The sequence below is a fragment of the Elgaria multicarinata genome, chromosome 7 (genome assembly GCF_023053635.1).
Source record: "Elgaria multicarinata webbii isolate HBS135686 ecotype San Diego chromosome 7, rElgMul1.1.pri, whole genome shotgun sequence".
Classification (NCBI taxonomy): Eukaryota; Metazoa; Chordata; class Lepidosauria; order Squamata; family Anguidae; genus Elgaria; species Elgaria multicarinata.
In genome coordinates, this window is record NC_086177.1 from 38,873,723 (window position 1) to 38,891,679 (window position 17,957).

A 17,957-nucleotide genomic window follows, 5' to 3' on the forward strand; every position below is an offset into this window, starting at 1 on the left:
TCTCATCCTCCCTAGCCAGCATTGCCCATGGTGAGGGATGAGCCCTATGAAGAGAGACTGAAACAACTGGGAATGTTTAGCCTGGAGAAGAGAAGATTGAGGGGAGACATGATAGCACTCTTCAAATACTTAAAAAGTTGTCACACAGAGGAGGGCCAGGATCTCTTCTCAATCCTCCCAGAGTGCAGGACACGGAATAATAAGCTCAAGTTACAGGAAGCCAGATTCCAGCTGGACATCAGGAAAAACTTCCTGACTGTTAGAGCAGTACGACAATGGAACCAGTTACCTAGGGAGGTTGTGGGCTCTCCCACACTAGAGGCCTTCAAGAGGCAGCTGCACAACCATCTGTCAGGGATGCTTTAGGGTGGATTCCTGCATTGAGCAGGGGGTTGGACTCGATGGCCTTATAGGCCCCTTCCAACTCTACTATTCTATGATTCTATGATGGGAGCTGAAGGCTAAAATACATGAAGTTGTGCACCACTGCTCTATGGTATCAGAATACTTTCTGATACAAACTTAATTTTTTGTTAGGCAAATGACCCTAATTCGCAGTGGATTTTTTTCCAGAAAACCCACATCACTGAATAGCACCCTCCCACCCATGTTCCCAGCAACTGGTGTACATAGGCAAACTGCCTCTGATCCTGAAGATATCATATAGCCAGCATGACTAGAAGCCATTGACAACCTTCCCCTCCATGAATTTGTCCAATCTCCTTTCCAAGCCATCTAAATAGCAGGTTATCACTACATTTTACAGTAGCAAATTCCATAGTTTAACAATCAGCTTCATGGGATGAATTCGGTTTCTAGTATTATGAAGAGGGAGAAAAATGTCTCCCTCCCTCCCTCCCTCTACCCCACCCATAATTTTGTATAACTCTACTTTTACTTACTTTTGTTCTAAGCTAAACAGTCCCAGATATTGTATCTTTCCTCATAGGGGGAGCTGCTCCAACCCCTTGATCGTTTTGATTTTTCTTTTCTGCATTTTTCTCAACTCTACAATATCCTTTTTTAGATGTGGTGGCTAGAACTGTACGTAGTATTCCAAGCGTGGACACACCATAGATTTGTATAAGGGAGTAAGATCTTGGCAGTTTTATTTTTGATTCCTTGCCTAATTATGCCTAACATGAAATTTGCCTTTTTTGCAGCAGCTGCACATTGACTCAAAGTTTTCATCGAGCTGTCAACAACTACCCAAGACTTCCTTCTTGGTCAGTCACCTCTAACTCAGATTCCATCAGTGTACATGTGAACTTTAGATTTTTTGCTCCAACATGCATCACTTTAGACTTGCTTACATTGAACTGTATTTGCCATTTTGATGCCCATTCTCCCAGTTTGGAAAGATCCTTTTGGAGTTCTTCGCAATCCCTTTTTGTTTTAACTAAGGCTGTGCACAGCCCCCACCCCACCCCAACGCACCTCAGAGGCTGTTTCAGGGGCTCTGAAATGGCCCTGATTAGCCTTGGGTCACTTCAGAACTTGACAGCCTCGCTTCAACACTGAAGCTGCAGTGAGATTCAGCAGTGGACAACCCAGGAAAGCCCAGGGCAAGGCCAACCAGGAGTCTTGACTCCCTGTCAGTCTGCCTCCTCCCTTCCTCCCAACCTAGAGCTGCTTCTAGGACTTAATTTTGCCCACCCACCTGGGAAAGCCAGTGCAAGGCTGGCCGTGAGTCCAATAGACTCACCGGTCTTACCTAAAACCCCTCTCCCTCCCGTCCCTTCACGGTCATCTTCTGCTGCTGCCAGCAGGACTTACCTTACCCAACATCCTCTTCCCTGAGAGCTGAGATGCAATTTAAGGTAAGATCTTGTGGGCTCTTTTTTTTTAATAGCTCTATGACTGCAAACTAAGCAAAATGTCCCTTTACGGCTGCTGTAGTTTGCGGCCATAAAGCAATTAAAAAAAGAAAGAAGAAGAGCCCCTGCAATTTTACCTGTGAATCATGGCTTGGCTCTCAGGGAAGAGGGCACAGGGCAAAGTAAGTCCCGGTGGGAGGTAACTGGGTAGGAACAGGAGAGAGAGGGAGGTGAGGTGAGTTTTGCAGCAAGCCTTGCACGGGCTTTTCCAGGTGGGCGGGGGGAGTGGTCAAGCACCATCCCGAATCTGTGCATGGTACTCTGAGACACCCCGAGGCTTTGGTACCAACCCACTTCAGCCTTGGGGTACCTCAGGCCAACACAGTGCTGGATTCAGGTCGGGGCAGGCCAAATCGGCCAGTCTTGACTCAGATTTGGGGCTTTGGTCCGAGTCAGTGCACAACCCTAGTTTTAACCGCTCTGAATAATTTGGTATCATCAGCAAACGTGGCCATCTCACTCTAATTCCAGGTCATTTATAAGCAGTTTAAAAAGCATTTGTCCCAAGATCCATGTAGGATGCCACTGTTTACATTCCCACATTACAATAATTTACCATTTATCTCTGGTTACCTTTACTTTCTGTGCAAGCTTTGAGTTACTAATCCATAAGAGGACCTCTCCTTTTTTCTATGATTGCTAAATTTGTTCAGGAGTCTTTGGTGAGGGACTTCATCTGTTTGGACTTCCAAAAGGCTTTTGACAATGTCTACCTGATCATCCCTGTCCACATGTTTTTTGACCCTCTCAAAGAACTCTAAAAGGTTAGTGAAACAGTGTATACCTGTTCAGAAGTTCTAAAGAACTTCAAAATCTTACATATTGTGACATTTTTGTTGGTCTTAATAAAGGTATTGCCTAACTCTGGACTGAGAATGGTAGTTTACCTCATAGGAGTGTTGTGGGGCAAACAACATGAAGATTGTAAAGCACTTTTGACATTAGATAAGTATAGCAGAATAGAAGTTATGCTGAACTTTGGAATAAGTCTTATTGAACTTAATGAGACTTACTTCTGAGTAGACATGTAAATGATTGCACTGTCAGATGTGAAGCTAGAATTAATGTGTCCCCCTCATCTACCACTGTGTGAATTATTGTAGAGATTTATATTTTCAAGGATATACCATGCCAGAGGTGCAAAGTTCCTCAGATATCACATATATAAAATTTCACCCTTGAATTTAATAATATTAACTTAATTTATACGATCACCTAGCTCCATACTCAATCACTAACATGAATGTCATCCTTATCACTAAAACAGAATGTATTCACACGTAACTGTTCAAGCGGTGTCAGCTTGCTCTCATTATAACTTCAGTGGTGAAATACTGTTCACACAGTTAAACTGGAGAGTAATCTTGCGGATTGGCACTTACTCTTTCAAGAGAAGACAGAAGCAAATTCCTGCTGGATCTTTCAGCAGTAGGTATCACTGAACTGAGTTACCTGCCATGAGTTCAGTGCTAGACTAGGAGTGGTATGAGAATTTGAAGTAGGAGTGCATCTTACAAGCAGACTCTAGGCTGGTGCTGCCCACCTCAAGCAGCTGGACACTTCTTTTCTGCTCCCCTCCAGGGCCGGATCTACACTACTGCTTTAAAGTGCTTTATAACAATTTTATAGTGCTTTAAAGCAGTTAAAGCGCTTTATAACTGTTATAAAGCGCTTTAAAGCAGTAATGTAGATCCTGCCCTGGTTGCTATCCCCTCCCCCTCTCTGCAGTGAAGTTTCTTCACTCCCTATGTGGAAGGGGGAGTAATAGGCAGCAGAGGATTTGCATCTCCTGGGCTGTTTCAGCGTTTCTTTGAACCGTTGGAGAAAGCTCTCAAAGGTCTTTGAGTTTTCCACAGACATGTTCAAAAGGCCCAGTCCCCAGTGCAAATCGAATAGGCTGGTGTAAGACCAAATCTACAAGTAGGTCTATAGGCAAAATCCCTGGGCCAATTCACCTACAGATTAGAGTTGTGAGGTGGCCTATACAAGTTCAGGGGATATATAGTTTTGAATGGCCTCTTACACCTCCCTGCAAGTAGCAATAATCATTGCCTGGCTGGAAGCCTTTCTCCCTAGTGTGCTAGAAGCACTGAGCAAGGGGTTGGACTTGATGGCCATATAGGCCCCTCCCAACTCTACTATGGCCCTTTCTACACCTAAGGGTTATCCCAGGAAAATGGAGGGATCCTCTCTGCCTGCTCCCGGGATGCCCCATGTGTCATTTGGATGCACGGGGATGATCCCAGGACAATCCCGGGATATAGGAATGGTGTAGACATGCCCTATGTTTACTTTCAGGCATCTGCAGGCTGGTGGCGGCAGCAGCAGTTTGTTCCTTGCCTGAGCATTCAAAATTGGAGCTCTCCCACCTAGGGTCGGAAGTGGTACAATCCATTCTACCACCTAATTTTCCTACACGTGGAGACCATATGTATGTGCGGGCCTCCTATGTACATCTTCGAACGGTAGTTAAAGCAATAGGTTAAGTCATAACTCAAGAAATCCGAATTAACCCCCCACTCCCACTCTCACCCCGCTTTGGGAGGATAAGGACTGGAGGACAAATGCAGCGTCGCGGTTGGAGACGAGATAGAGGGCGGGATCCGGACTCAATAACAAGGCGTGGTTGGAACTTCTGCTCAACTTAATACGCACGTGCACACAAAGGGACCCAGCGCTGCGTTTTCGTTGCGTTATCGAAAACAAAGTGCATGCGGGCATTCTGAACAGGATCCAGATTCTTGTTGTGGACTTTTTGCTTTAACTTCTCGCCTCCAATCCATGCCCCTCTCTCAGTTTTTAAAGCGTGTGTAAGTAAATGCAAATACTTCTGGAGGGTGGGGGTGGGGAGATCGTATGGAGGGCCACGCAGTGAGATAGCTGCGACTTGGGAGGAACTTGATGTCTCCTGTGTCCCACACTCCATTTCTTAAAAAACACACACACAAAAAAATTACAACCAGGCATTGACTTAGGTAAAGTTGCAAAAGTGTGATCGACGTGAAAAAGTAAAATAAAACAACAGCAGCAGCGAATCGAGTGGTGCGCTGCGCCTTTGTTTGGGTGGAGGGGTGTACAGGGCGCTGGTGTAGAACCGAGAGACAGATGGGGTGGCGGGTGGGGGGGAGGCATTGAGTTCAGATATAAGGCGCAGCGGCAATTACATTGTCTTCTCCCCTCCCCCATCCAACCGTTTAGAAGAGGAGGAGGAGGAGGAGAAAGCGGAAGGGGTTATTCTTTCTGCTAAGGTGAGTTGCGTCTCTCGTCTGCTGCGTTGCTAACTTAACAATGAGTGGGACTTTATGGCAGCAAAAGTTGGTGCGCATTCCCCACCACCCTGTTTTTCCTCCTCCTTCTTCTTTGCAGCGCGTCGTAACTGCCTGTAGATTTCAGTGCAAAGCAATTTTGTCTGGGGACTAGAATTGCTCCTGGCGGGTGTGTTTAGGTGCTTCACCACCTCCTCATTGATAAAACATGGAACGTGTGAAACGGGATTGGGCTGAGACTTGTTGCTTTTGGGAGACTCTTGAAAGTGATGATGTGCTCGCAAGAGATCTTGCCGCTTGCGAATGAGAATGTGGTGGTGGGGAGTCAAATAGGTCCCATCGCTTTTCTTTCCCAATTCGCATTCTCTCCCTCCCTTCCTCTCCGCCCTTTGTTGGAACGTGGGTCAAGTGGCCACTGAGCAGGAGGACAGGTGAAAGGCGGGATGGTTTGTTATTGTGGGATGGATGCTCTCGTTCCCACCCCTCCCTCTGTCTCTCTGTGCAACAGGTAGAGATGTCAAAGCTGGGAAGAGCTTGTTGCTGAGCTCATGGCCACGATGACGCTTTTGTTCTTCTCGGCTGGATGAGTTTCCAAAAGGGAAAGGGAGAAGCGTTCACCCAAATCTTGCTTCCCGTTCCCGTTCTCTCTCCCTCTCCGCTCCCTCCAACCCACACCCCGCGCGCGTTGTGCGCGAGTGTCCCATCCACTGACCAGGCTTCTATCTCATTTTCATGAAACCAACAGCTCGTCCTTGGGAATCGTAAGAAAAACCAAACATAACCGCAGCCGAATACCAGGGGGATTGTTCTCAATGACTGTCAAGGGGATCCAAACAAAGAGGTGCATCTACCGGAAATAATGACTTGAGAGATTCTCCTCCTTTGCCCCCACCCGCCTCCATTAAAATTGTTTTTCTGGGAGGCTCAGTTAGAGGGAAGTTTTGAACTGGAGGCTGTGATCAGGCGTGAAGGAAAGTCCAGGAAAGACTTTTTTTTAAAAAAATTTTTTTTTGCAGGATCGAATCGATTTAATTCAAAGAGGGGAAAGCAGAAGTTAGACCTGAGCTGCTGTTGGATACACAAGGACGGGGGCATGTGGAAGGGGGGGGGGGAAGAGGTGGGAGGGAAAAGGGGTGAGAGGGAGAAACCTGCTGCCGCTTGCTGGTTCTTTGTCTGCTCAGAGAACTTGAACAAAAGAGGAAACTCGGATGAACTCTCCATCTCCCCTTTTGGGTTATCTGGTCTTTCAGCAGTTTATTTAGGCTGCTTTAACTTTTCCTGAAGACTTGCAAAGCTTTCCAACTACTCGTCAAAGAGTCTTGATTTTTATTTTTCTCAAGTTAGAGAAGAGGGAAGGTGAGTTATATTAGATTATTTCACTCTTCCCCCTCTGTGGCTGTGTTATCAACTGGAAGTGTTAAGTGGAAGGTGCATTGTGAGGTTCTTGGGATGACTGACTACCGTAAAATCTGTTTGGGTCTAGTTGTTCACACTTGGGACTTAGGATGTTGATTTTGTTAATGCCTGCAATCCTGTCCATTTGGATCTGCTTATGTAAGACAGTTTGGTGGGCAAGGGTGGTGGTGGTGGGCATCTGCCTCTGCCGGAGATGTGGCTTCTCCAGATGCAAATTTGGAAGAGGTTTTTTTGGTGACTGTACAGGGGAACCAAGAATGCAATGTTTAAATTATCAGATTGCAGGGAAAGTGGGCATTTTGGAAGGTGTGGTCTATCACGAATCTGTGTGGGTGAGATGCAGGTGATTGCTGGCTCTTTGTTGATCTGTGGGTTTGTGGAGGAAGGATAAACTTGAGATAGGTAGCACTAGATATCTTTGTACCTGTATAGCAATAGAAGGAGTTCTGGACCATTGTGTAAGCACACTTTGTTTGAATGCAGTAAAATGGGCCATTATTAAGATGGAGGCAACTTTGATCTAGTTACATATACTTTTGAAAATCTTGTTTCTTTGTTTATTGCAGAGTGTTGTTATTTCTCCCATCCTGTTAAGTTCTGGGACTTTTAAAAAATTACTTTACATTCCTTTTTGTTCTCCTAGGTTCCTTAACTTTTAAAAACTCATATATTCTGAATTCTTCTATTATCACTCTATAACCACTTTCTTCATCCCGTTGTTTCTCTCTGCTTTCTTCACTTGTTATGTTCCTTTCAGCTTACCTGTTGTTCCTCATCATGCTTCTTATCTCTTATGCACTATTTATTATGATTGGATTTTCAGTAATTTGTAATCTTTACTTGGTTATTTCTTTCTATGAAGACTCTTAGGGCATGTCTTCATTACAGACTTAACAGTGGTTTAACAGTCATTTCCCTCTCACGAGTGAATTCTGGGAAGTGTAGTTTTGTGGGGCAGATCATGATTCTCTAAATCAGCCTCTCCCAGCCAGGATCTTTCTGGGTGTTTTGGACTACAAATCCCACTAGTCTTAGCCAAGGCAGCATGGCCAATGGTCAAGAATGACAAGAATTGGAGTCAAAAACATCTGGAGGGATCCAGGCTGGGGAAGGTTGCTCTAATGGAGTTTTGAGTACCCACACCAAATTTGAGGGAACTTTGGGAAACCATGCTAGTTGGATAGATATAAAACCTCTTCGGGTTTGTATTGTAGATGCACCCTTGGTTATCTTCTCACTTTTCTCTTACAAATATGTGCAGGCTCTCCTGGAATCCATCCAAATGTTCAGATTACTTTCTGTCATGGCTAGTCTTGCTGAATTGACATAATTTTGTAAACCACCCAGAGAGTTTCGGCTGTGGGGCGGTATATAAATATATTAAATAAATAAATTCACTTTAAGTACTGGAGGGACAAGAGTAACACAATTCTGGTCTACATGGAATTTGCTTTAGATTTCCTGCTATTGTAACCACCACTGGTGGACCTAGGCTGATCAGATCACTAGTACAGACAAAACTTTACCAGTTTGGTCACAGTTGTGTGCCTTCAATGAGTCCTGTTATGTAGAATATGTGTCTGCCAATTTTCCAACTAAAGGCTTACATAAATGTTTGAGATTGTAAGCTCTAATACAGTGGGGGAAACCTTACAAACTTCATTCAATTCAGCAGATCTCATACATCAAGGAGAGAGTTGTGAGGAAATAGAGACAAAGCTTCTAACTTGTTCTGTCATCTCATATACCTTTTGTATAATGCTTTCCTCAAAATTCTTAGTAACACCCTTGCCCTGTTTCTTACCTGATCCCTTCAAGTTACCTGCTGTGTATAAGCTCCCATGGCTTTTCAATAGCAATGAAGGCTTCAAGTCTAAGCAACTACTCTGGCTGTTAGACAGTTGCTATTTTGATTTGGCGTTAAGAAACCATAATGAATACTTACTTGGACAATGTGCAGTTATGTGTCTTCTCCAGTTTTTCAAATTTAAGTAGGTTATGAAAAGGGAAGTTTGCCTTCAAATATATATAGTCAAGTACAAGCTTTGATTGTAGGAATCAGCCATGGAATTTGGTTAGAAATGTACTCATACTCAGTACTTGGGAGTATGTCACATTGAACTTAATAGAACTTGAGTAAGGAGATCCGGGTTCTAGTCCCCACTCAGCCATGGAAACCCATTGGGTGACTTTGGGCAAGTCACAGACTCTCAGCCCAACCTACCTCACAGGGTTATTGTTGTGAGGATAAAATGGAGAGGAGGACAATTATGTACATGGGATATAAATGCAATAATAAGTAAACTATTTATTACATTTTTATACTGCCCACCAGCGGAAGTTCTTTGGGCAGTGCACAATTAAAAACCATAAAATTTATTTATTTATTTATTTATTACATTAAAAGTTTAAATGGCAATATAAAACCAGCTACATTAAAGACCAGGGAAAGTGTGTAAAAAGATATGTCTTCAGGAGATGTTTAAAAGATATTATGTTTACACCTCCTGAACCACATGAGGGAGGGTCCTTCAGAGGGTGGGTGCCACCACAGAAAAGGCCCACCACCGAGTTTCTTTGAGGTTTAATCATCTTTGAGTAGAGGCTTATAGGATTGCAGTGTTTAAAAACCTAAAAGAAACCTATATGTAAGTGCTGAGAGCAATCAGCCCTGCTTGTGTTAAGACAACTCCTCAGTTAAGTTCATGTTGTCCATCTGATGCTCTACCCAATATCTACATGTGTAATGAAAATGGATGAGACAATGGCTGAGTTTGGGTGAGACGCTAGTCAACAGGGTGTGTGTGTGTGTGTGTGTGTGTGTGTGTGTGTGTAAAACAAACGTTGATTAGTGTGTCATCCAAACTCAGCCAATGATTCCCAGAAGAAGAGTTGTAACCATATTTGGAAAATAATACCATGTTTAGTATTAATCACATAATTCTAAAAGTGTTAATGTCAGGAGCCACATGTAGAAAAGCCACACATAAACAAAACCCCACTTTTCCCATTGCACGGTATCCTTCAGAGACCCCATTTTCTACTGAAGAAAAGATAAGGAGTGGAGTGTGTAATCTTTCCCCTGCCAGTCAACTTTAATAATAATAATAATAATAATAATAATAATAATAATAATAATAATAATTTGTTACCCGCCTCTCCCTCTGGATCGAGGTGGGGTACAACACAAGTGCAAATGCCATAAAATACATATAATTGATTAAAACATTTAAAACTAATACATTATTAAAAGCAGCACAGTAGTAAAAGGCAGCTTAAAATTCAATTGGGTAGGCCTGTCGGAAGAGATCAGTCTTTATAGCTTTCTTAAAATCTGGAAGACTGTTAAGGTGACGACTTTACCCTGAAAACCTCCACTTCATATGTGCTTTTATTTCTTGTCAGAGACTTGTGTTTATCCTGTGAACACTGGTCTTAAACTTTGAAGGGTTAAAAGTAAGATGGGGTGTGGGATGTGTCAGAGGAAAATTGATGGGCTGAAAAATGATCAGCGCATTCTCTTCCCTTCCATCTTTTCTCCAGTGCCAGGTTGCAAATAGGAAGTTTTGTTGCATGGTGCAATGTGTAATTTTCACACAAGTCTACAGGAACAAGCTATAAAATAAAGTGAAAACTGTCAAGTCAAGAAAGCTTAGGCTTTGGAATACACACTTCTCCATGGTTTCCTCTCGATGATTTCAGTCTCTTTCTACTCCTTCTTCATTCTATTCTCTGTCTGCATATTGAATGAACTTTCTATCACATGTAAGTGATTTGCCCTCTAGGAGGTAGTTAAGTATAATGTTTGTAACTCTTTAGATTTGTAGACCTACCCACTTATTTGTGGCAGTCTAGTTTTCATAGTTTATTGTGAATTATGTAAGCAATAAAGCTTGTGCTTTACTGTGCACCAGACTCAAACCATTATTTGAATATAAAGGTTGAGAAAAGTGCTGCCATAGTTACTAGGTTTTATCATGTAAAAGATAATGGAAATTACCTCTGAGTAGATGTTCATAGGATTGCACTGTAAAAAGGGATCAGGAAAACTCTGATACTTTCCTCATGAGATGTAAATAACACTTGCAGTATAGTTACAGCTGAATTCTAACCATTTAGTTGAAAATAAATCCCACTGAACAATCAATGGGACTTAATTCTAAGTATGTATGCTTACAATTACAGCCCGAGAATTATTTTATAATATAACTGTTGACATGTATTAGTACAAAGCTTACAACCATTCATTTCTTTTGTATAGGTGAAAGGTGTGAACGTCAATGAAGCAGGATGCTTGCCAAAATGCTACGTCTAACTCTAAATCAAGCACAACCACATGGATGCCATCTTTTATTAATCTTCAAATGGTGGAGTGGAATGTAGTACAAATCCAAGAAGACGTCAATATTGGATTTATAAATTGTTTGAAATTATGAAGATTTATGGATTACAATATACATCCAGCATTTCTAAAGTTCAGAATGAGGTATGTGCTTTCTGAAATGTTGTTTAATGCTTCCTTTACTCTGCTGATTGATAAACTTGTAAATTTTCCTACAGTTATCTTGTGCATCTATTAGTTATGTTCTCTGAAAGAAATTCATTTGTTAAATATAGCTTCTTAAATGTTGATATGAAATGTTGCAATTTTTCAAGGACATATAGAATAGTAGCATAACTGTATACACAGATTACTTTCATACTTGCCCTTCCCATTTTGAACTACTTCTCTAGGGTTGTATCCAATGTTAATCCTATTTAGAATAGACCCATTGAAATGAATGAGACTTTAATTAGACTATCATTGGATACAACCCCTAATTTATTTAAAACCGTTACAGTTGTTCATTAACTGTTGCCATAAAGCTGAATGTGTTCTCAAATGAGATGTGATTAGAATCTGGAGACATACCTTGAGTGTTCTCTTGCCATGCTGTAATACTAATGTATTACCACCATGATTTAGGCTTATGATTTAACTCATTTCTTAATTCAAGTACTATCCTGTTGGATCCCTATTAAGGCAGTGCCATGACTTCTACTTCTGTGCACATACTGCAGACAAGCCTTCCCCAACCTGGTCCTCTCCCGATGCGTTGGACTACACCTTTCATCAGCCCAGCACGCATGGCCAATAGTTTGGGATGATGTGAGCTGTAATATAAAATATCTGGAGGATATCAAGTTGAGCAAGGCTGCTGAAGATTATTTTTGGAAGTATTGAGTGAACTGGGAATTACTTTATTTATTTAGAATTAAAAGTTTTTTGCTTAAGTTTGATGATAAATGGACTTCAAGGAAAGTGAGAGGTAATTAATGCTGTGATGCTATTTTGAGCACTTGTGGAATCTTGGTTGCTGCTTTCAGACATTATCTGTGTCTGCCCTTGACTCAAGTGCCTCAGACCCTGCTGAGCCCTAAGAAAAAAATACCAGATTTGGACTTCGTTTGAACTTTGTTTTTGGACATTCAATTCTTGGCATTGAATGTTTTCTTTAGCTGTTGTCTTTAGCTGTTTTTTTCTTCTGATATTTGCTTTGAGGTTTTAAATTCATAAGCAGTCAATTTTATATCAAAATTGTCTCGTTAGATGCTTTTCTGGAAACTAACTATTCAGAGTATTGTGATAGTTGGGTTCACTCAGTAGATCAAAGGTGGATAACACTTGGCCCATGGCTCTGTGTGTGTGTGTGTGTGAGTGTGGTCTACATGTGTTCCAGTTGTCATCCTACCACCACAAGTGTTGCCCTGGAGCATTGGACACCGGCCAGTTTACCAACATTTATTTTGCAGGCTGGTGAGAGCCTGGTGTGATAGGGAAATAGGGTGCATAAGGAGTCATCCCCACATGGCTGCTTTCCCTAGAGAATTGCTGTGATAGGGCTAGATTAAAGCCTTCTCCCCGACAGTGCCTACGGGTGTACAATCTGTGTGCATATGTGTGGTGTAAGTGTGTGGCCCCTGGCCATCTACCCAACACCCTATATAGTACTCTACCAGAGGGAGGTTGCTCACCCTTACTGTAGATGAACTATGGGTTAGATCCAAACTTAGTCATACTTTGAGTCGACCCATTAAAATAAATAAGAGTTAAGTTATAACAAATTAAGACCAATAAGAAGCCCCCTCCCCACTGGTTTTAAGTGGTCAAGTTGGCTGTTATGAAGGAAACAATAGTGTTCAGAGCAGAATTTTTTTTTGGATTAGTTAAAAATCTAAATACTGTTAAGCACGCCCTTATAACAGGTATCCCAGAGATGTCCTAAGTCTAAGTTGTGATTTCTGCATTGGTTTTGTCTGACAATTTTGTATGTATTTAGGGCACAGTGGGAGCTCCATGAAAATATCTGCTTTTGATGTGCATATTTTCTCCCAAATGATTTGTTGAGGTCTGTAAACAATGTAGGACAGTCAAGTATGCATTTCTTAAAAGTGTTGAGGTTGGCTGGTTTTCATGGGGTGTGTGTATGTATGTGAAGAATAATCATTTGTTTTCCAATTAATAAAAGTATGTTTAATTGTATATTTTAACTTGCGCTATATTGACGGCTGATTGATAGCGTTAATGCAGTGTAGCTTCTTCCTTGTGGCAACTTTCTGCATGGCTCTAATGATGTTCAAATTGCAGAACCGCATGTTCTGGACAAATGATGTAGTTCCTTCCCATGTGATCACAATGAACCCTCTTTTGTGGTTTCCCTGTACATAGTAGCATTTTTAGCAGAATATACTTCAAACAACGTGAGGAGACTGTTGCTCAACTTGTCAACATGTACCCTTCCTTCTACCTATGGTGCCAGACAAGAATATGGCCCTGATACCATGTCTCAGCCAAGATTCTTAGATGTTGGTGGTTGCTTACCATTCTTCTTAACAGCTAGGTCAAGTGAGGATGGTGACTGTGATAGGGAGTTCAAGAAATTAGAGAAGCACTTGGACCAGGAAGATGAAAATGCTTAAAGAAAGAAAGGGATCTACAACAACTAATAAAGACAAAAGAGGTGGTACTTGGAAGGTTAAACAATATTTAGAGCTGGATTATCAACATAAACTGTAAACTAAAGCCAATTGAAAGTCCCTAGCTTTTTTTTTTTTAATATTGTGAGTTAATTTATCTGTATATAATATGTCCTATACTTGAGTCCTGCTGCCAAATGATGGCATTTATCACACTGGAAGATGAGCAAGTATATGAACATCTGATGTATTATTAGACCCTGTAAAAGTGTTGCCAGAGTAGGTATGGGGACAGAATTGGCCCCTGGGTCTGGTTGTTGCTTGTGAATAACCTTTTCAGGCTGGGCAGCTGTCTGTTAGTAAGTACAGGCCCACCACTTAAGGCCTATCAGAAAGACGTGTCATTGTCCAGGAAGGGTTGTAGGTCATTGATGATACACTTGAGTGGTCTTAGCTGGTGACAACCAGTGGTGTTTTCTCTTTGGGGTCTGTCCTGTAGTAGATACAAATAGATAACAAGATCTCTCTTGCACATAGCAAGAAGTATATTTTCAAAATTATGTAGTAAGGGCATAGTTGGGTCTTTTGGAATGTAATAAACCACACTTGAATGAAACTTGGCTATGCACTTTTTTGGTATATAATTTTAGGGTATGCCAAGCTAACCTTATCAGGATTGTTTGAGCATTTTGGTCTTGTTTTTGTAAGTTTGGAAACATAACATTCAAAATCGAGAGCCCTTGTCTTAGTCTTTTGCTCTTCAGAGTCAAGCTACCAATCCTACCTACTTCTTTCCTTGGTAGTTGTATTTTAGAAATGCTGGGTGTTGTAGGAGTTTTTCTGTCTAAGTAAGCATAGGATTGCACCTTAGTAACACAATGCAACTGTTGCCTACACTTAGATAATGAAGAATGGCAGCTACATGTTTCAAGGATAAAAAAAGCAAGAGAAATGCCACAGCTGGATATTCCTTTCAGATTTTTTTTAAAGCAATGCCCAGTCAGTGGCTACCTTAATTTTTAAGTCAACTTAATGGAAAAAGCTGTTCTTGAGTGGCCTAAATTGCATCACCAGCATCATCTATTAAGAAAAGCAAGTTAAATATGGGCAAGCACATCTTTTCCCTGTAAGAAAACCTCTTTTTAAAAAAGAAAAAATGTGTATATAAACAAGAAGGAGATTAAAAAGAAGTGGTGAAAATAACCTTTAATGTTTCCTTAAAATATTTTAGTTTTTATATTGTGGATTTCTGAGTCCAGCAATAGTAGTAACTGAGTCTTGTGCAAAATACAACATTTAAAACATGATAAGCACTTCATAAAGAATGTAATCAATGGGTAAGATATATATTGGCCATGCAATGAATAAGATGGATGAAATCTGTGATTGAAATCTGTACATTTCGGAGCTTGCAATGTAATTTGTAGGCAAAAGAAGCGCATTCGACAAATGTGCATAAAATGTGTACTATTGGAAATTACATACAAATGCTCTTTAATCAATGTGAGAAGGATGTGAACATTTCAAAGATGTGCACCATTGAAGCATACATTTGGAAAAAAATGTCCACAGAAGTATGCATGATTTTTCATATGAAAATGGAAAAAAAACCGCTCACAATCTGATACGGATTTGAACATGATTTAAGTCTGATACGGACTTAAAAATGTACGCCATGTACATTGATGGTGCTATATAAATAATAATAATAATAATAATAATCAGAACAAGCTTTGAGATGGAATTTGAAGAACTTTGGTGAGCTCAGGTTTTTCTGATTCACACATCAGTAGAGCAGGATGAGAAAACTGCTTCATTGCTTTTTGGTTGATGGGGTCCATGTTAGAAGAGTGAGTTTGCTTTGGGTATAAGTTTCCTCTCCAAACAGGAAGGCTCATTGCCAATAGGAACCTTCAGAAGAACTGAACAAGGGGGTCATGATTCTTCCGTGCACAGATGCAGTGACCGTGGGGGATTCCCCGTAGGACTTGGCAGTACCCTGTATTTTCCCCTCTGCTGTTGGCATTGATACAGTTCTAAATCTTGAAGAACTAGACTGAGCAGAGAAGAAGGGCTGAACTGGGGATATGGGGATCGTATATAATCCTTCCACCCCCCATAAAGCTTATGCAGTCCCTGCATGTACTCCTGTGCACACATGGGGATGGAGAATGGAAGAAAAAAAGGATTCATGCACTCTGTGGAGATTTCTCTGTGGATGAATAAGGATCTTGACCTCTAAGATAATAGTGGCAGTGGGATCAAAATGTTGTGTATAAACTGAGGGCACATTGAAATTATGTAATAGCTAAGGTAGGAGATGCAATGTAGTTAGAATGCATTCACTTTTAACATTTTCCTGAAATATTTTTATTTTGTTTGTTTTATTAAATAGCATAGGTGCTATTTGTAAATCACTAGTTATATATTATTTGTGTGTGTGTACAGTATGAAATAGTCTGCAGAGCTGTGAAGTCCAAGGGGTGTTTGCTGGTGTATGACACCCTATATCATAATTATAAAGAATATTTTTATTGATTTCCATATTTTCGCTTTTATGGCAAACCCGTATTGCTCCTGTGGTGGTAAAACCTTGCCACTCTCAGCACACATGATGTCAACTGTTAGGTGGAGTGTTTGATAAATGTGCTATCCCTCTCCAAGCATTGCAGCACAGCCAAGGAGAACAGCATTGCCCAATTGTTGTCATTTCTCTGGAATTTGGGCTCCTGGATCTCAGCCAGACATTGACAGTGCTTGCTCCAGAGCTCACAAAACGGAGCTGGGAAGCTTTCCCTGCTGCCTAGAACACAAGATATGCCTACTCTATCAGTCTGCCTTGTCCTCTTTCAAATACTTGAGAGCTGCTGTAGCCATCAAGGCTAGGGAAATCAATAAGGGTTGTGCGTGTGTGTGTGTATAAGAGATAGCCTGTTACTTGGTAGCAGTGCTCTGAAGGTTCAACATACAAAGTACATTTTAGAAGAAGGGGGAAATAAAGAAGTGGGCTACAGCTGGAGGCGTCATCATTTCCTTACACTGATGTTAGCCCAGTAGACTGGATTACTGCAGAGTTCTCTGCGTTGGACTGTTCTGAAGACTGTAATAGCTGTGGAATGCAGCTGCCAGAATGATGTTTGGTACTCAATGATATGAACGCATTATGGCAATTCTATCTGAGCTACACTGGTTGTCAATTTGTTTCTGGACCCAGCTTAAAGTGCTGATACTGACCTTTAAAGAACTTGACAAGATTACTGTCAGGGCTGCCTTCAGCCATATCGGCATGAACCTTATTGACTTTGGAGGCTCTGCTTTCTAGACTACCGTTACCACTGGAAATATGTTTGGAATGGAAGAACCAGCCCCCTTTTCACTGATGGCACCGCAGTTGTGGAATGTCCCCCTACTGAGATCCAGCAGTCTCCTTTTCTTCCTACTTGTAGACTGGGAGGGGATCTGCATGTTGCTCCCAGAGCGCTTCTATGTGACTCCAGTGCACCCCGAAAATGATAGTCTGATTTCCCTGTAAAAGAAACGACGAAGAGCCGTCCATGCCGCTGCCGAGAAGAGCTCTCCGCCAGCGAGGAGAGCTCGGCAAAAGAAGGTGGGGTAGAGAGCTTCTTCCGCTCTTCACCCCGCCTTCTTTTGTCGAGCTCTCCTCGGCGGCGGCGGCATGGACGGCTCTTCGTCGTTTCTTTTACAGGGAAGTCAGACTATCGTTTTCGGGGTGCACTGGAGTCGCATAGAAGCGCTCTGGGAGCGACGTGCGGATCCCCTCTATGTGTTTAATAAATGCTTTTAATCAGACACTATTAGTGTTTAACTTTCTGCCACTGTTATCTTTTTTCCACTTGGTTTTTTATTGATTTTATTTTTATTATTGTATTTGTATGCTGCTTTGAACATACTTTTCTAATGATATTTTATTTTATATTAAAAATATAATAAGCAATTGTAATACTGGTCCATTCATATTTCAGGAATTGGATTATTTCTTTTACAAATTATGCTTTTTCAAAGTGATACAGAAGAGGATCAGAAAACCAGTCATAGGCCCTTTCTACACCTAAGGATAATCCCAGGAAAATGGAAGGATCATCCCTTCCTGTTCCCTGGATCCCCTGTGTGTCATTTGGATGCACAGGGATGATCCTGGGATAAATGGCTGATGTAGACATGCCCATTGAATCATAGAATAGTAGAGTTGGAAGAGGTCTACAAGGCCATCGAGTCCAACCCCCTGCTCATTGCAGGAATCCACCTTAAAGCATCCCTGACAGATGGCTGTCTAGCTGCCTCTTGAATGCCTCTAGTGTGGGAGAGCCCATAACCTCTCTAGGTAACTGGTTGTTGTACTGCTCTAACAGTCTGGAAGTTTTTCCTGATGTCCAGCCGGAATCTGGCTTCCTGTAACTTGAGCCCATTATTCTGTGTCCTG